General features: G+C 46.7%; 1 protein-coding gene across 2 annotated transcripts in view; it reads left to right on the top strand.

Annotated features, from left to right (window-relative positions):
- The first annotated feature begins 1,365 nt into the window (after positions 1–1,365).
- LOC128016241 (uncharacterized) overlaps positions 1,366–19,001 on the top strand; it is a 114,928-nt gene continuing 97,292 nt past the window's right edge. The window contains exon 1 of one of the 2 annotated variants that reach the window (XM_052600746.1): positions 1,366–1,510. The gene's annotated coding sequence lies outside the window, so the exon portion shown is untranslated. The remainder of the gene's footprint in view (positions 1,511–19,001) is intronic. The other variant, XM_052600745.1, reaches the window with a different exon arrangement.

The following is a 19,001-nucleotide window of genomic DNA, read 5'->3' on the forward strand; positions in this document are numbered from 1 at the left end:
TAAATCTGAACATGAGCGATGTTCCTCTGATTCAGTTAAAAAGGCCTTGCTTATTAAATATCGTTATTGAATTCGTGGTAAACCACATGATATTCAAAAAAATAAACGATAAAAACTCCTGGTCTAAAATTGGCTTAGCTACCCGATTTTAAACCTAAAACATTTAAATCATAAGTGCTATTTTGATAAATGTCTATTGGAGTCAACAGATGTAAAAATTCCTGTTTTTCACATTTGTGTCTTGACAGTGAAACGAATCCTGTCCCTACACTCTTGTGCAGTCTATAGCACCTCAGACATCATTAAAACCTTTTGTTTGTTACTTGTGATTTGATGCAGAATATCAGCCTGACAAACGATCAGATTCTAAGTCATATTGAAATTGTAATTCCGCTGTCTAAACACCAGAGGGAACTCGTGGTTCAGAAATTTCAGGTTACGCCCTGCTTTCTGATTCCAGCTTGCATGAGTGCAAAATCGCCATCCCGTGGCCGTTTCAGATAATGCGCTCTAATTGCTAATCTTTTCCCCTTGAGGTATTGAATTAGCTGTTTAAATTCTCGATAATTATTTGCATTTACAGCTTTGCTCGTGCGAATATTATTACAGGGAAACAAAAGAATTTTCCCTGCCTTTGACTGTTTACATTTACTTTGAGTTTGGTTCAAACATGATTTGAATTAAAATGTAATTGTTTAATAGTGGAAATCTAGATGTTTCAGGTCAACTACTGATTGACCCACTTAGAAGGTAAGCCATCTAGTGGCAGTCTCCTGTTAAATCGACTAACAGACCTCTGTCTTTCCATTCTGTTTTGAATTGCATGTCCACTTTTACCCTTTTTGATTAATCTCACCCTGTTTGATTAATTTCAGAATTATTAATGATAACTTACAGCTATCATTGGATTATAGGATATTATTCAGATTTTCCTTTTAATTCTTACATGCTTATTTAAAATTTTGATTTAAACCAGTTTTGAATTTTTAATTTGAATTAAGTTTTCTGCTTGCCAGGTTAAGCACAGAGAGACAGTAACCCCCCTTGTGGTGAAAACCAGATACTACTTCTCTCGTGTTTCATTCCCATCTTTATTATTTTTCTTCTCTCTTTTGGCTTAGGTTATTTTGATAATTACCATTATTATCATAATTCCTTTGTTTTGTTTTATCATTATTAGGTAAAGCTGTTACCTTTCATTTCTACATATATAGTTACTCAATTGATGTTAAACAAACCAAACCTTAATTAACTTTAAGTTTCCTTTGTTCATCCATTGTGTATTTGATTGTAGAACTCCCTTGGTGATTGGACAGTCATCTAAGGTTTCCAGTGAGCAAGGCTGCCCGACCGGTGCCCGACCACTGGCTGCGGTTGTGCTAAAAGTCACAAGCTGTTCGAAAGTGCGCCACGCCAGAGTAACGGAAGACACTGCGGTTGATTGTTTGGGGAGCGCCGGAGAGGTTGACCCAGCCTCTGGTTTCCACCTGAATGACTTCAATTCACCCAGGTGAACCAAATGTGATAAAACCCATCCACTTATTATAAGCCACAGAATATTAGATATTACCCATATATTTTAAGTGTTTGACCCTTTTTTCAAGTGACCTCTCACTTCAAGTGTTGTTTCACTTTGATCTTTTTCTATCCTCTGTTCTGTTGTGATTTGTTTCTTTCATTTCACATAGAGACGGTAACCTGTGAGCCACCAAGGAAGCTAAATAATAGAGCCAACCAGCAGCCGGTGTCATCACAAGACCCGCTAGGCTACTGCCTGTCAAATCTCCATTTCAGGTCCTTCGTTGACCCAAGTTAATTGGCTACTTAACTGCCTGACTGTTTGCATCAGTTAGCCCCAAAATTCTCATTAACGGCACAGCCTGTATGAATATAGCTCGTTAAACGTAGAACGAACTTGCATTGGTCTTTTTGTGTGTGTGTGCTGTGCTTCTCTCACCAACAGAGAGTCAGGATGTTCCAGGCATCCAGTCCAGCAGTCACATTGTTGAATGCAGTGATGACCCCCTTCCTGCCCAAGGACGCCAGTAACCTGCAGCACCCAGAGCAACTAGACACCGAGCTAGATGAACTGATGGCACGCGATCCAAACCAAAGCGACTACTACAAAGAACTCGCCAGGATCTTCGGAAGCCTAGTTCACATTCTCGTCACCCAGGCACGGCTCAGTGAACAGAGCAACATCGCGGAGGAGGACTGGAAGGACCAGGCCCCAACCCAGAGTCATCTTGATCAGCTCCTCCTCGAGACCCAGAACCAGCGCGAGAAAAAGGACGACACAGATCCAGAGCTACAGAAAGGAGTTGAAAGACTTCACAATGCCCTGCAAGATATTTGCCTCGACACAGACCAAAGAGAACAGCTGGAGAGAGAAGCCAGAAAAGAACTCAATAAAAAACCCCAGCAAGGTGACGCTCTCCTAAAAAGAGCAGAAACTGAACTGAAAGAAAGAGACTATAAAACCTGGGCCTGCAAAACACACTTGCAAGCGGCCTGAGCTAAATTCAACAAGCTTATTCTGCAGAGAGACAAGCTCCAAGATGAACTTGACACTGTTCACACAGAACTGAGACAATCTCAAAGATTACAGAGTGGCTGCATCGGAGAAACGCACACCACAAAGTTTCTCCCGGCCCGCCACTCCAACCCTTTCAGCCAAGAACCCAGAGCTGAAAAAGGGGTGTAAGCTCACTTCTAAGGAAATCACCAGCCAGCTTACAAGAACATCTGTCAACAACGGAGGGGAGAGAACCCTTCCAGAGAACGCATGTCACTAAACCCTGCACTGCTCACAGAGAACTTGACAAGCTAGCCAGAACCACCTCTACATTCAATCCAGATCCTGCAGGAGGACATGACGTTCATGCTTCTTTACAAGCCATTGACTTTCATTTGCAAACTGTCACCAACGTGACAGATGTGAACACATTGTACCTGTTAAAAATCACGTCCTGCCATGATGTGCATTGTTTTCTGGATCGCCAACCAGAGACTGTCAAAGCGTACTACCAGCAACTGCTACAGACTTTGATTCTTGAATTCTCTGATCCAAACTCAGACCATGGGCTCCTTATTGCTATGGACCTCAAACAGGGCCGATTTGAAAACCCACAGACTTTCTGTATTCAGCTACGAAACACCTACTTCGGAGCATGCAATGAACCAGGTATGTAACAGGATGTCAACTTAAAAACTCTGTTCCTCCTAAACCTACATGCCAGTTGGAGTTTTCATCTCAGAGTCCCAGCGTGTCCACGTAACAGGACTACACAAGAGTTACGGAACTTAGCCCACAAAGCTTGCACCAAGCAAAAGACTATTTGTGAAAAGACTGTGAAAAACCCTAAAGTATCCGTCTCTGAGCACTGCTTGGAGTTAACCCTAGATGGCGCCCTACAACACCACAGTCACAGACATTTTTACAGAGAGTCAATACCGTTCCAAGCCAGCAGAGGGCAACACAATCGTGGTGGTGCTCGTCCAATGCACCAGAGCGAGTGATTCTGGAACCGGCGACCCAAAAACAACTGATCCCCACCGTCCAGGACACAAATCCCCGACAGCCAGCAGTGGAACCACTCTCAACATGACACTGGTAAGCTCAATCCTGAGCCCACGTCAGAAAAACACAGTGCAGCCACGTCTGAGACAGCAGAGATCCTGAGGGTGCTGAAAGATCTTCTTCACATGAAAACTCGCAAGGAAGATAAGCCAAGCACCCAGAACACTGCCCGTCATCCACAGACCACAGAGCTAACTGTCACAGCACAAAGTGACAACAACATCCAAGCTCCACAGCCGACAGCTGCACACCCTGAACGAGACAGCACAGGTCCTCACACCAGGTACCACAAACACAAGGTACCAGAAAATGCTGTTTTGACTACCTGCCTTCGCAGCGAGATACACAAGACCTCAAACTTATGAACTGAATGTACAGGCGTACAGACAGAATGACATCCAGTTTGAACAGGTTGTTTCCATTCACCTGACAATCGTTCTGATGAGTCTAATACATCCCATGTATGTCCCACCAATGAACACTCATACATTTCTCATCGACAAAGACCTGCTAGAATACTTTGACCCTTTTCTGAACTTCAAACAGCTAAAAGACTTTGCTCAAGTGCGAGAACCTCTTTCTCTCCAGCCACACAGGTTGCTAGAGCCAGACTGTCAGGTCACAGAGGTCACGGGAACTCCCACAGAACCAGACGGTCAGGTCACAGAGGTCACGGGAACCCCAGCAGCCAGCCATCAGTACAACAGCTTACACCAAAGGGGTCGCTGTTCGGCTCAACCTGCAATGTGGTCAAACCTTAAATCACACGCTGGGATTCTTCCAATCCTCACCTGAATGTGTGGAACTCGGACTCACACTTGCAAACAACAAGCATGTCAAACACCAACACCTGTTCCAGCAATGTGTTAACATCACAAAAATACACAATGTGACAGTGTACTGGAGGAAGGTAAAAAGACACTCGAAGCTACTAAGTCTAGACAAGGACTTAAAAGATCAAACTGACACCCTTGCCAAAACTGGCACACTAAACAACATTCTGTGGTCACTCCCAACCCACCCACCCACATTCAAGGTTGAAGTGATTACACACAGCATAAGAACTTTACTAGCTAAACTGCCTACCTCAGAATCGCTTACGCTGGCTCCGTTGTCTACACAGACCAACATAGCGGACATGCGGGCTTCTGAAACCTCCATAATGACTTTGCTTTACCACCTCTCAGACCCCTCCATCCACCCTGGCAACCAGTCTACAGTCACTCACAACCAACGCCCCAGATCACTGCATGATACACAAAACATGCTGCGTGCACAGAAAAATATTGTGGGTGGTGCACCGTCTGACATCACAATGCCAGGGCTTGTAATGCCACGGAGCAAAAGGGGGATAATGCCAATATATTTCCATGATGCAGCATGTGCTGCAAATGTCATGCCAGCAGCAAGATGTGGCAAAACATGGGCGAGGGCGAGCTAAACCCAGTCGCCGCCCACTAAGCAAAGAGGCTGCCCTGTCCAACCAAAGACAGCCCTCGTTTGTTTCTTTCTCCCCTTTCTCTCTCTCTCTCTCTCTCCCTATTATCTGTACAAGGATGCTGCTATGGTTTGCCGTGCCATGCTGTCAGCCAAAGAGAGGACAGCTGCCACCGAGAAAACCGCTGAGACTCCTGACCACCGATGACAGGGCACACTACCCCAGCACTGTAACCGAATACAGCTGTACAAGGTTCCGATGGAGAGAGGACTCCCTCACTCACACTGAGGCCGATGTCAAACACATGTTCAGTCAACATGAGAAAGTGACTGTTACACAAATGGAGTTAAGTGGACACCACCACCGCTCCAAACAGTTCCCGGGAGCTTTGCTCAGAGCCGCTGCTGCCGCCAGAATGTTTAACATTGTTATGTCCAGTGTCAATGCAGCGAACCAGACCGTAAACTCCTTGAAACCATTGTTTACTGTCTTCCAGAAGGACTTTACCCAGACTCAGCTGTTTACAGCATTAACAACAGACATGCTGTGGGAGGTTAGCTCCTCCAATGACAGCCTAACCACGAGTAAAACCCCACCATACATGATACCCTTAAGCCTTGTGTTAACTGTGCTGTCTTACACCATCGCCATGCCAGCTGACCTGCTACAAATACACCTGCCCAACTCTCTGGATAGTGCCATCCTACGGCACGTCAACCCCAAACAGAGAGAAGTGAATGTGCGCCTGAACCAACCCATCAGCGAGTAAAGCCAAGTCTACAGACCTAAAGACATTGTCAGTGTCAGGATGTGGAAAAGCAACACCCACACCAAGACACACATTCCAGATGTGGTGGCCTACCACGACAGCGACACACAGCTGTACCTGGCCCCAAACATGCACATGTGTACTTTGACCAAAGACATTCATTATCTCTGCCTTCGCAAACCCTTCCTCAGACACAACGCTGAAGGAATCTGCGGTTTGCAACCCCGGGTCAGCGATACGCACTGCCCTGCCGAAGCCAAGCCTCTTACACAAGTCACAGAAACGCAAGCAGAGATTGTGGGTAACAGATGGCTCGTCAACACTCCTGTGCGCTCAGCTACACTGAGCTACGACCAGCATTAATCCCGTCGACACAGCCCTCCAAGCACTGTCTCAACAGCCCGTTCTGAACCCGTCATCTGCAGTCCGAGCCTGGACTGCTGCCGACACTGCACGGTGCATCTCCACTGTCATTGGTCACACCCTGACTCTTGGCCTGACCTTCATCCTATACAGGATACTCAACGAGACGCAAACCTCTACAGCCAAACTCACGACAACTGTGGCTGGAGGTCTCCGATGGAATCCCCGGAGAGGGGGTGCCAAGTCAAAGACAACACCGAACCTCATCAAGCTGAATCCTCAGCTCCAGGAACCACCTGCCATCTTGAACCACCTGCCGTCATGATTCACCTTTCATCTGCCCATAGTGATGATTGCCGTCTGATGATGTCCACACAGGGACTTCATCCGACGGAAAAGGGGGAGATGTAACACTAATGAGCTGATGGTATTTCAGCCATCTGTTCCATATTAATGAATCCTGACTCTTAACACATTCTGAATTTAAAGACCAGAACGTGAGTAAACAAGGACCTTCGTTGTTTACATAATTCACCATTTTGGCCGCCCTGAAGTCGGCCACATCCTGCCTTGAGTGACAGTTATTTAAGACAAGAAATTCCAGAGTCACGTGGGCAGCCTCAAAGGAGAAACTAAACCCCCAACATTCCACACACACACAAAGAAACCTTTCTTAGAAGTTCCTTACCTTCGTCAGTTTAGTATTAATATATATTTTGAATGTTTGTGTAGTGCATAAAAATGGTTAATCCTGGGTAAATGGTTAAAGTGCTGACTTATAAGTGGAAATGTTTGTCCTCATTCTAACTCTTTCTCAAATAGTCATGTTTATGTAACCCCCACTCCTTTGCAGCTCATAAAACTTTATGACCCCACGGGGCAACAGGACAGGAGAGAAGCCAAGTCACTGGTACCTTTTTCTCAATGTATCCTAAACTATTACCTCAGACGTAGTCTAAAAGTATATAGTATTGTTTTTGTTTTTTTGGTGCTTTGAGATGTTTCCCATATAAATTGGGATTATCTGCAATTTATTAGCGTGTGTTAATCTTTAAATGTGTGTAATTCTGCATTTGAATGTAACTTCGTGTTTCTATCATTTATATATATTTACTGTTTGGTGTTTTTGTAATCGTCATGCTTTGACAGACCCACTTATCTAAAGCAAAGTAATGAAAAATTATTATTATGGAATTACGAACTTGCTAGAATATCCCTGATGAAATCTGACAAGCCCTAAATCATTAGGGTGGGTGTCTCCACAGAGACAAAGGAACTTTTCCCTCCGCTTCAGATCGCGGACGTTCATTGGTTGTTCACGCGAAAAGAGGCGTGAACCATCCCAAGCCATAAGAATCGACCGAACAAGGTCTGCCTCTCTCTTCTTCTCGTTCTTCGTTCTCGGACACGCTGCTCTCCTGTGCGACCCTCGTCGCTCCCGCGAGTCCCTCGGCGCAAGCCCAAATATGCTAAAAACCAGCCGGGAGGCGGAGAGGTTAGCCATTATCATGGCTCCTTCGGAAGCTTTCGTTTTCGTTGTTTTGTTTTCTTTTCTTTACTTAGTTTATTAAACTATTCGCCTCTCCACACAAGGAAGACGAATTCTGGAACATTGTTTGTTGAACCTTTCAAATACCACGCGAAGACAGAACAAAGGCCCCGCTCCCGCTGCTCCACGCTCACGCCAAGATCCAGCGCAGTTCACACCCGCGTCACACAGCCTCCGGCACACACACGCTGTTTTCAAAAGGACCAGCGCACGTACGCTGGGCCATGCAAGTATCACTTTTCTATGGAGATTTTAAATGCTGCTTAAAGTGTGTCTATGATTTGAGTCGTTGTTGGCTGAGAAGGGTTACTGACTGTGATTTCCATACCTGAGCTCATTCTGTGATCTCATTCATTTTCTCTCTCTCTCTCTCTCTCTCTCTCTCTCTCCTTTATTTGGATTCCGTTATGTCTTGTAAAAAGTTTACTGTCTGTATTGTCGTACGCATTTTTACTCTGTGTGATTTGTAGTTTCAGTGTATTATTAGTCAGTTATTAAAAACCCATATATTCATGATTCTTGTCTCCACCACCCGCTCACATTACGAGTCACTGAGATGTCTGATCTAGCTACAAGCTTTAAATTTAGAAACTAAATTTATCATAATGATAGGATAATGTTTTCGTGGCCAGAGAATATTTTTCCTTGAATTATAAGAAGTGATAACTTTATTGAAAATTGATAGGTCAATCTTACGGCCATTTGCTGGACAAACCACTGTTTGATTTGCAGTAATTTACAGTAAGAGGTATCACAATAATTGATATGAAGAATGGAATATTAACATATTAATGAGTAAGTTACAGTGCCCTGTATTGATTTATTGATGAATGCAATTGAGCTATTTTTCATAATCAATATGAAAATTAGTGTAACTGTCATATGAGATACATATTAGATACATATTAATCATATTCCTGATAAATTATTCAAATTCCCTATATATCATTTGAGTTAATTATTCTGTACAACTCATTGTTGCTACATCTTTCCAAATTGAAAGATGCCTCTGTCTTGTGATTAGAAATGCTTTTTGCAATACAGAAAGATAGTTTTTAATGTGTTAGAATTCCTATGCACATAAACTTATGTTAGAGCCTCAATGCTCAGGTTTGTCAGTTCACAGCATTCTGAGATCACTAATGCTGAAATAGTGTTTCTGTTGAAATGAAGTGGAGACAAGCCCAAAAATGCTAAAAACCATCTTTCTCAGTTAAAGAATGTTGCTTCATTCCATATTAAATACAAATCTTGCCAAAATGAAAGATGCCTCTGTCTTGTGAATAGAAATGCTTTTTGAAAGACAGAAAGACAGTTTTTAATGTGTTAGAATTCCTATGCACACAAACTTATGTTAGAGCCTCAATGCTCATGTTTGTCAATTTACAGCATTCTGAGATCACTAATGCTGAAATAGTGTTTCTGTTGAAATGAAGTTGAAACAAGCTCAAATATGTTAAAAACCATCTTTCTCAGTTAGAGAATGTTGCTTCATTCAATGTTAAATACAAATCTTGCCAAAATGAAAGATGCCTCTTTCTTATTAATTGAAATGGTCTTTGCAATGCAGAGAGACCGTTTTTAATGTGTTAGAATTCCTATGCACATAAACTTATGTTAGAGCCTCAATGCTCAGGTTTGTCAGTTCACAGCATTCTGAGAACACTAATGCTGAAATAGTGTTTAGTTACAAAGGGCTCAAACGGATGCCCTGATAAACCTTGCAACACAATGGATAAATCCCATGAAGGAACTCGCACAGGGCGGAAAGGCCTCAGTCATCAGGCACCTTGTATAAAATGAGAGACCAGCAGATGACGGCCCACTGAAGCTCCATATATATACACATATACATACATAAACGTGGTTAGCTGAAATGGCTACCACGTAAACTTTCAGAGTGGCTGGCGTTACTCCATCAGAGAAACGGTCTTGAAGGAACTCCAGTACTGAAGCCACTGGGCAGTAAACCGGATCGAATTACGAATTACGAATTCCACACCAGGTCGTAAACAGTTTCCATTTGAAAGCATCTCGTAGAAGCTGCCCTAGAATTCATTATAGTCTCAGTGGTTTCAACAGAAAGACCGGGACATATTACCTCACTCCCCTCAGAGGCCACGCCCACAGCTTCCATTGATCTGGCCTTAGTGCCAAATCATTCCCTGTGCTCGCGATAGTAAGTCGTGTCTGAGGGGAATCTCCATGGAGAGACCGCTAGCAGAATGACCAGGTCTGCAAACCACGGCTGTGTGGGCCACCACGGAGCTACCAGCAGCAACTGCTCCACTCTGTCCAGCCGTATCCTGGATAACACCGCTGGAATTAGACGAATCTGGGAAAAAGCATACAAGCTGGTTCTGGGCCAATTGTGAGCTAACGCATCCAAGCCCAAGGGCGATGGAGGGCATAAGGAGAATCACAGCGGGCAATGCATAGTCATGCTAGACACTAATAAGTCCACTCTTGCTTCTCCAAATATTTGCCATAAAAGGCTCACGGTTTGGGGGTGCAACCTCCATTCCCCCTGCACAAGGGGAGAGAGCGTAATCCTCCTTGACGATACAGATAAGACACAACCGCTATGTTGTCTGATCTGAGTAGTACATGACAGCCGATCAGCAGATTCGAGAAATACTGGAGAGTTAGAAAAACCCCCAGTAATTCCAACCTGTTTATATGCCAACTGCATTGTGTTGCCATTAGTGCTGGGATAAACAATTATTTTTTAAACGATTAATCTAGCTATTATTTTTTCGATGCATCGATTAATCTAACGATTAATTTTTTCAGACCAATTCTTTTCTCCCCATTAATTGTCTACTAACAAATGTTGATTTACATATCTGAATAAAAAAAACATGAATTCCTAAACATTGCAATATATGTTTATTGCTCTTAAAATTACAATATAAAAGACTAAGAATGCATTACTTTGCACTTGTATAGAGATAGCATTCAATAAAACCTTGAAGCCTTGAAAACACATAGCTTACTGAAACAAGCTTACTGAACACATAGGGCCTAGTTTACTGAAAAAAGTTCTTCTTTCAGATGAAAATAACAACAACTTGATGTCTAGCATTCAATAAAAAGGTCACCCGAAATACTTGTTTAGAGCAATTGAAAGAATACAGTAACCACTGTAAACTTGAGGGCTTTAAGCTAATACAGAGAGGGCTTTTCCAAAAAAAATAAAAAATAAAAATTAACAGTGGAAGCCAGCAGCCTGTCATGGAGAAAAAAAAAATCTCCGAATGCTCCACGTGAAACTTTGGCGTTCCGCCCTTTTTCTATCGTGTCTAATGATTTTGGTTAATATGCACGAGGGAGAGAGAGAGAGAGAGAGCAAGACATCGCTCGTGTTGTTTGAAGACTGTGAGTGCGCGGGCGCGCGTGAAACTTTGGTGTTTCGCCCTTTTTATATCGTGTTTAATGATTTTGATTAATATGCACAAGGGAGAGAGAGAGCAAGAAGTGCTCGTGTTGTTTGAAGACTGTGAGTGCGCGCGCAGCGGGGGCTCTCTCTCCTATGCGCCCGACGAATCGATGCACATATTTTGCGTAGATGTATTTTTTGCGTCAACGTCATCGATGACCTCGACGCGTTGTCCCAGCCCTAGTTGCCATCCATACTCCGTGAGCTGAGCGCCCTTGACAAATAGCTCCATAACCGGAGTCCGTCGTGACAGTCTCTCGGGAAGCACAAATCCCCAGCCGAACTCCAGCTAGAAGGAATTCGGTTGACATCCATTGTCTTATTGACATAACACACCTCCGTGTCACAGAAATCTACCGATGCAGAAGACAACGGGGTGAAATGTTCCGGCTTCTCGCCTACCACTGAAAAGGGTGCATATGAAGTAAGCACAGATGGATTACAGGGGATGCCGCTGCCACTAGACCTAAAGTCTGAGGCACAAACTCACCGTCACTGTGCGACCCACTTGAAGTGACGTACGCATGACATGAGAGACTGAGCGCGCGGGAGAGATAGTCTTGCTGTCATCGCGTGAGAGTCCAAGTTTATTCCAGAAGGTTATCCGCTGAGAAGGAATTAAAACACTCTTATAGAAATTTGTGTATAAGCCCAGGCTGTTTAGATGATTCAGCGCAAGATCCCGATGGGAGTGTGCTTGAGTCTGCGATTGTGCTTAACACCAGCCAATCGTCCAGGCAATTCAATACACAAATGCCCTGGAGCCGCAACAGGGCCAGAACTGCGTCCATGCATTTTGAAAATACTCGATAAGCCAAGGCTAAGCTGAAAGAAGAACTGAATGGTGTATCCGTGATGAATTGTGCGTTACACCCATAGTGAAAATGCCGGGCAAGCGCTACCTTGCAGCCCATAAAACGTAGTGGTTTCCAAGCCTTTGCCTGCAGCTTTCCCACATGCATTAACGTCCGAGCACGAAAAGCTCACAGCGTCCGCAAGCAAGGAAAGCACATGTGTAAAAGTCACTATGTTTCGTTGTGTCTAATCCTGAAGCATATCCACGGCAGAATTAAATCCAAAAAAGGGGTTATTTATCCACCATGCGGGTAACCACATAAAATAGCTCACTGAGGAAGGGGAGGCGCGTTTCTCCTGTCCGCTCGGAGGGAGAGAACCGCATGTGCCAGCCAGAGCCTACTCTGAGTTCGAAGCCGCAGTGGACAAACATAAAAGCAAATCTGCAGATTAACACACTCGAGTGGGGGGAGAGCGAGCAGGTGGAAAAACTCCAGTGCATTATTGTATTCATAGTCAAGCCGCACATATCGCCCCAAACCACAACCTCGTATGGGGCCTCGGTGACCGCAGAAGCGAAACGGTGGGGGTTAGATGCGAGGTGACTTATAGAAAATACACTCCAGAGCGCAGATTCATTTTTATTTTATTTTTTTACTGTAGCCGTAGGCTATCACGGAGAGAACATGTAGAGGCTTCTAACGAACCTCTCATGAGTACCTCCTCGTGATAAACTGTGACGAGCACTCCCAGAGGAATCAGCGTCGCCCTTGAAACCAAAGCAAAACACCTGCACGTCCTCATCACCGGCTGATCGGTCACAGCTGCTCCCCATCAGCCAGCACATTTAAAAGGAGCACATGTTACGCTCAGAAGAGGTTCTCGAACCGAATGCAACGCTGGTCTAACCCCTCTCTTCTATCTTCACAGAAAGCAGCGAGTGACCGACAGCCCACACACTTTGGAGCACGTCAGGACACTTTCCCCTTGATTGGCACCGAAGAGCACGGAGAGCACACGGGAAGCACCAACCAGCTGAAAGCGGATCAGGACAATTCACCAGGCACCCTTCACTTTTCAATAGATCCACCCTCCGGGGCATTTAATTCACGCACCTCTTGTTGAGTGGTCCTTCACCCCGTGAAAGTGGTGGAGAATGCGGGCAGTACAGTGAGGAATCACGGACAAGATCACCGCCCCAACTCCTAATTTTTTTCCTGTTTTTCCTGTTTCTGTCACAAGCACCACGGAAGGTGGCACGCATGTCCCCGCGATGGAGGACATCTTACAATGCCTCGCTGAAGTTAGCATCCGCCAGCAGCAAATAGCGGAACACCTCGCCACTCGCCTGGGCAGGACGGAGGATGAACTCGCCGCCGTCCGGGCGGCCCCGCCCCATCGCGACCTGAGCCTCGGGCACAAGCCACCCGTCTGTTACCTAAGATGACAGCCGATGACGATGTGGAAGCCTTCGTTCAGGTTTTCGAAAACACTGCCCACCGAGAGGGATGGCCAGAGGACGAGTGGGCACGGGCGCTGGCACCCCTACTCACCGGTGAAGCACAGAGGGCTTACAGAGAGACTGGGCCTCTCCCCTGTAAGCGCCGCCCAGCAGTTCCACGAGTGGGAATACAAGCCCCAGGTGCCAGCCCATGCCCAGGCAGCCGAACTCAGCCGCATCGCCCAGCACTGGCTGTTGGAAGGAAACCCCACACCAACACAGGTAGCGGAACAAGTGGTGGTCGATCGGCTCCTGCGCACACTACCTCGCGCCCACCGACAGGCCGTCGGCATGAGGAACCCACATGACATCCGGGAACTAGTGGAGGCGATCGAGCTGGTGGATGCTGTCCATCCCAGCGGGGCAGGGGACCGGCTGCCGCCATTCCCCTGGAGGGTGGTCCAGGAGCAACGCCCGCTCGAAGGCACCGCGCGACCAGTCAGCAGGCCGACAGTTCCCCCACCGCGAGATGAGCCCATGCCAAGTGCCGAACCACCGTCGCCTCCGCGAGCCTGGCTGGCAGGCTGCATCCTTCACCAACGGGTGCCGGCGGGAGCCCCCGAAGCAGACGTGAAGGTGGATGGAAGACGGTTCCGGGCCCTGTTGGACTCAGGCAGTGCGGTCACCCTCATCCAGTCGCGGCTGTGCGCCCCTCGAAGCGGCCAGAAAAACTTCCTACCGATTACCTGCGTGCACGGAGACACTCGCCAAGTTTCGGCCCGTGAGATGGTCATTTCGTCCCCCCAAGGCACCTGGCCGGTGGAGGTAGGCCTGGTGAAGGACCTGCCGGTGGCCGTACTGCTTGGAAGGGATTGGCCCGGCTTCGAGAAGCTGCTGTCCACCGCTACTCAGCCTGCCAGCCCCAAGGGGAACCGTCGAAGACCGAGGCGGCCGCCTGGACCCCGCCGCCGACCGGCCCTGCTCATCTCTGACAGTGGGAGAGAAGGTGAGGCCCCCTCCCAATCTACTAATCTGTTTTATGATGTCTACCAACAGGCCGCTGGAGGGGGCTCTTTCGCCAAGGAACAGCGGGAGGATGACCGACTCAAGCACTGTTGGAGCCAGATGCGAGTCGTGGATGGAGAGGGCTTCCTCCCCCGGCCCCACCCTCTCCCACATTTTGTTGTAGAGAATGGCCTGCTGTATTGTGTCGCCCAGCATAGGGGGGAGGAGAAAAAGTTACTAGTTGTGCCTCGAGCCAAGACCGAGACCATTCTAGAGCTGGCCCATTCCCACCCCATGGCAGGACACCTCGCGGCAGCCAATACTGTACAACGCATCCGCGACCGCTTCCATTGGCCAGGCCTGGACGCCGAGGTAAAGCGGTTCTGTCAAGCCTGCCCGACCTGTCAGGCCACGTCGCCCAGGACCACTGTTTATCACCCCCAAACTGATGGCCTCGTAGAGAGATTTAACCAGACCCTCAAGCAAATGCTCAGACGTGTGGCGGCGGAGGACAAGCGGCATTGGGGCCTCATGATCCCCTACGTGCTCTTTGGGATCCGCGAAGTTCCCCAGGCCTCAACTGGCTTCACCCCCTTCGAGCTCCTGTTCGGCCGTCAACCCCGGGGCCTCCTGGACGTGGCCCGGGAAGCATGGGAGCAGCAGCCGGCCCCGCATCGTACCGTCATCGAACATGTCCGGCAAATGAGGGAACGGATCGACCGAGTGATGCCGTTAGTCCGGGAACACCTCACCAGGGCCCACAGGTGCAGCAACGTCGTTACGACCGGGCAGCCCAACCACGGGAGTTCCAACCGGGAGACCGCGTCATGGTCCTGGTCCCCAGCTCCGCATGCAAATTTCTGGCCTCCTGGAAGGGACCCTACTCGGTCGTGGAGAGGATTGGACCGGTCACTTACCCCCTGAGACAACCGGGACGACGGCAGGCGGAGCAACTCTACCACATCGACCTCCTAAAGAAACGGGTGGGGACCCGGGACCAAGTAGCTGCCCTAAGCCTCACCGAGCCCGTGGTTGTGGATGTCAACCCCCACCTTTCGGCTGCCCAGAAGACTGAGCTGCAGCACCTGGTCAGTCAGTTCAAGGATGTGTTCTCCTCTCAGCCCGGGCAGACCAACGTGCTTCAACACCATATCCGGACGCCCCCAGGAGTCATCGTTAGGCAACGGCCCTACTGAGTCCCGGAGGCTCGTCGCCAGGCTATTGAGGAAGAGGTCCAACAGATGCTAAAGTTGGGGGTAATAGAACCATCCCGTAGGCCGTGGTCCAGCCCCATTGTGATGGTCCCAAAGCCGAATGGCACCCTCTACTTTTGTAACGACTTCCGCCGCCTGAACGAAGTCTCCGAATTCGACAGGTACCCCATGCCTCGGGTGGACGAACTGCTGGACCGGCTAGGAAGGGCCCGGTATATAAGCACCCTAGACCTCACCAAGGGCTATTGGCAGGTACCGCTCTCCGAAGCCGCCAAGCCGAAAACCGCCTTCTCCACCCCCAGTTGCCACTGGCAGTACCTGACCCTTCTCTTCGGCCTACAAGGGGCCCCCGCGACGTTCCAGCGGATGATGGACATCCTCCTGCGGCCTCACCAAGCTTACGCAGCCGCCTACCTGGATGACGTCGTAGTCCACTCCGAGGTGTGGGACAAACATCTGGATCGTCTGCGGAGGGTGCTCTCGGAGCTCCGGCGGGCTGGACTTGGGCTGGCCAGGTACGAGCCTTCTTGGGGTTGGCGGGTTATTACCGTTGTTTTATCCCCAACTTCTCCTCTTTAGCCGCCCCCCTGACAGCCCTGACCAGGAAGGGGCAGCTGGAGAAAGTATGCTGGACCCCGTCGGCGGAAGAAGCCTTCTCCCAGGTGAAAGCAGCACTCACGTCCTCGCCGGTACTCTGCGCCCCGGACTTTAGCTGCCCCTTCCTGATGCAGACGGATGCTTCCGACACAGGACTAGGAGCTGTCCTCTCCCAAATTCAGGAAGGTGAGGAGCATCCGATCATCTACATCAGCAGGAAGCTGTTCCCCGCCGAGAGGAAGTACAGCTTATGCAGGTCTTTCAGGGGTCATTCCCCACCCTCCCCTAATTTCACCCCTACTTTCTACATGTCTTTGCAGGACCAGAACAACGCTTTGGGGGGGGGGGGGATGTGACGAGCACTCCCAGAGGAATCAGCGTCGCCCTGAAAACCAAAGCAAAACACCTGCACGTCCTCGTCACCAGCTGATCGGTCACAGCTGCTTCCCATCAGCCAGCACATTTAAAAGGAGCACATGTTACACTCAGAAGAGGTTCTCGAACCGAATGGAACGCTGGTCTAACCCCTCTCTTCTATCTTCACAGAAAGCAGCGAGTGACCGACAGCCCACATACTTTGGAGCACGTCAGGACCCCCACTTTCCCCTTGATTGGCACCGAAGAGCACGGAGAGCACACGGGAAGCACCAACCAGCTGAAAGCGGATCAGGACAATTCACCAAGCACCCTTCACTTTTCAATAAATCCACCCTCCTGGGCATTTAATTCACGCACCTCTTGTCGAGTGGTCCTTCACCCCGTGACAAAACCAATTAAACGGCTCTTACCTTTCGTTGACTCATCGCGTCCGCGAAGAAGAGTTAAACACTGGTCGAAGAAAAAACGCTGAGAACGCGAGATGGTTTCCTTAGGGCACAGATGATTTGCTTCCCTGAAGGAATGAAATCTGAGTGAAATAGTGTGCGGCACTCAGGTATATGATGCGTACGCATGCGTAGGGCAGTGCCAAGCACTATTTGGCCAATAGGATTGGCGGGATGGTATAGGGCTTCAGACATTCGTCACACCGAGGGATGTTCCCATACTGGTGATGTCACCGCAGCATCGAAGTGACCTATGAAAGGGAACAGACAGTTGTAAGTAATACATTGCAATTTGTGTATTGGTGTTTGATCGTGTTGAGGATGAGATGTGTCTCAAGAATGAGTTTATTTATGAATTTGGAATTTGACAAATGTCAAATAAAGTTTTCATGTAAATTATATTGTTATGCTGTATGAAGCACACGTGCATACAACCATGTACATAATATCTGTGTATTTTTTTTTTTACTGTACTGTAATTGGTTCAGTGCACTGCTGTTGTTGTATCTGTGTACTTGAAAGCTCTTTCTGTTACAAGAAAGTGTGTTTTCAGGCAAAAGCAGTTTTATTTGCTACTAACACTGATACTGTCCATCACAGAACCATTTACACAACCCCAGTTCATGTTATGTTACTCTTCTGTTGGCAGTTATCCTAATAAATGTACTTTTAGTACTACCTTTTCATCATATTTTTATTTTTATTACACAATTCTGTTGTGAATGACATGAGATGGGAAAATCATTAAGTGTTTTTATTTAAAGTTTACACAGTTTTACAATCAAATAAAAAATACAATAAGAAAACATTATATTTTCAAATAAAACTATAAAAGAAATAAAATTTAATACATTACATAATACTTAACTAATACATTACTTAACTTCGGTCTTTCCTTGAGTGTTGGACACCGTTGCAGTGAAACCAACGTGAACACACATCACAACCAATCTAAACATCTTGACAAAAAAATATTGAAGATAAGCATCAAGTTTAAGGGGCCAAATAAACTCATTCTGGAGACACATCTCATCCTGTTGAATATCTGCAAAAAAGTGTTTAGATTTAATAAAAAGCATTTAATAAAGGGAAGTATGAATTCGCTGACATTCTATTGATACGCTCGATGTAAAAGCACAAGGTCTTCAGAGCTTTTCAATGTTATCAACATAAGGGCAGAGTAATTAAGGCAGATTTAACAAAACTCCTGAAATTGTTCTGCTCTCTAATAAACACATTTTGTTTCATGAAAAGGAATATTGTGTGGCGGAGGGAGCGGTACAGGTTAAACACGCATTTGAGTTTGTCAACTACGCCACCCGGGTCACCCCGGGAAATAAAAATAACCCCAAAGTTTGTTATTAGGTCACACAGGTCCGATTCTCATAAATTAAGGTAGGCGGGAAACGTGGATATCAAAAATATAAAAAGTTTATTGAAACACTGAATTTAAAAATAGAAAAAGCATTTAAAATGGTCTGGTCATGGGGTGCATTCTCTGGCAGCAACTCTCTCCAATGACCATGAAAAACAAATACACAAAACAAAAATTTTAACAAATTCACATTAAAGAAAACAATCAAATAATATTAAATTAATTGAAAAAAGAAATGTACACCAGAAATAAACAAAACATTACACAAAATCAGTTTATACGCTCACCATAAACAAAAAAACAAAAAAACAAGAAACAAGAAACAAAATACACTAACTTACAGGGCTGAGGTTACCCACCGGAGTGATCACCAGCACTAGTTATCCAAAAGCAAACTTTTTTTTTTACCACACCGTGAACTCAGATCACACATGCACACACTTCAAAAAGGGTCACATGGCAAACATTGAAGCAGCACCACCACCACCACAAAAGATCCTCCACCCGTTGGACCCCAGCTCCTGAAAGGAAATCAAAAACAAAATAAACAAACCTCTTAAACGAAAATACATACAGAAACCAGTAATATGGAATTACAACTCAATCATAACA

The sequence above is a fragment of the Carassius gibelio genome, chromosome A6 (genome assembly GCF_023724105.1).
Source record: "Carassius gibelio isolate Cgi1373 ecotype wild population from Czech Republic chromosome A6, carGib1.2-hapl.c, whole genome shotgun sequence".
Classification (NCBI taxonomy): Eukaryota; Metazoa; Chordata; class Actinopteri; order Cypriniformes; family Cyprinidae; genus Carassius; species Carassius gibelio.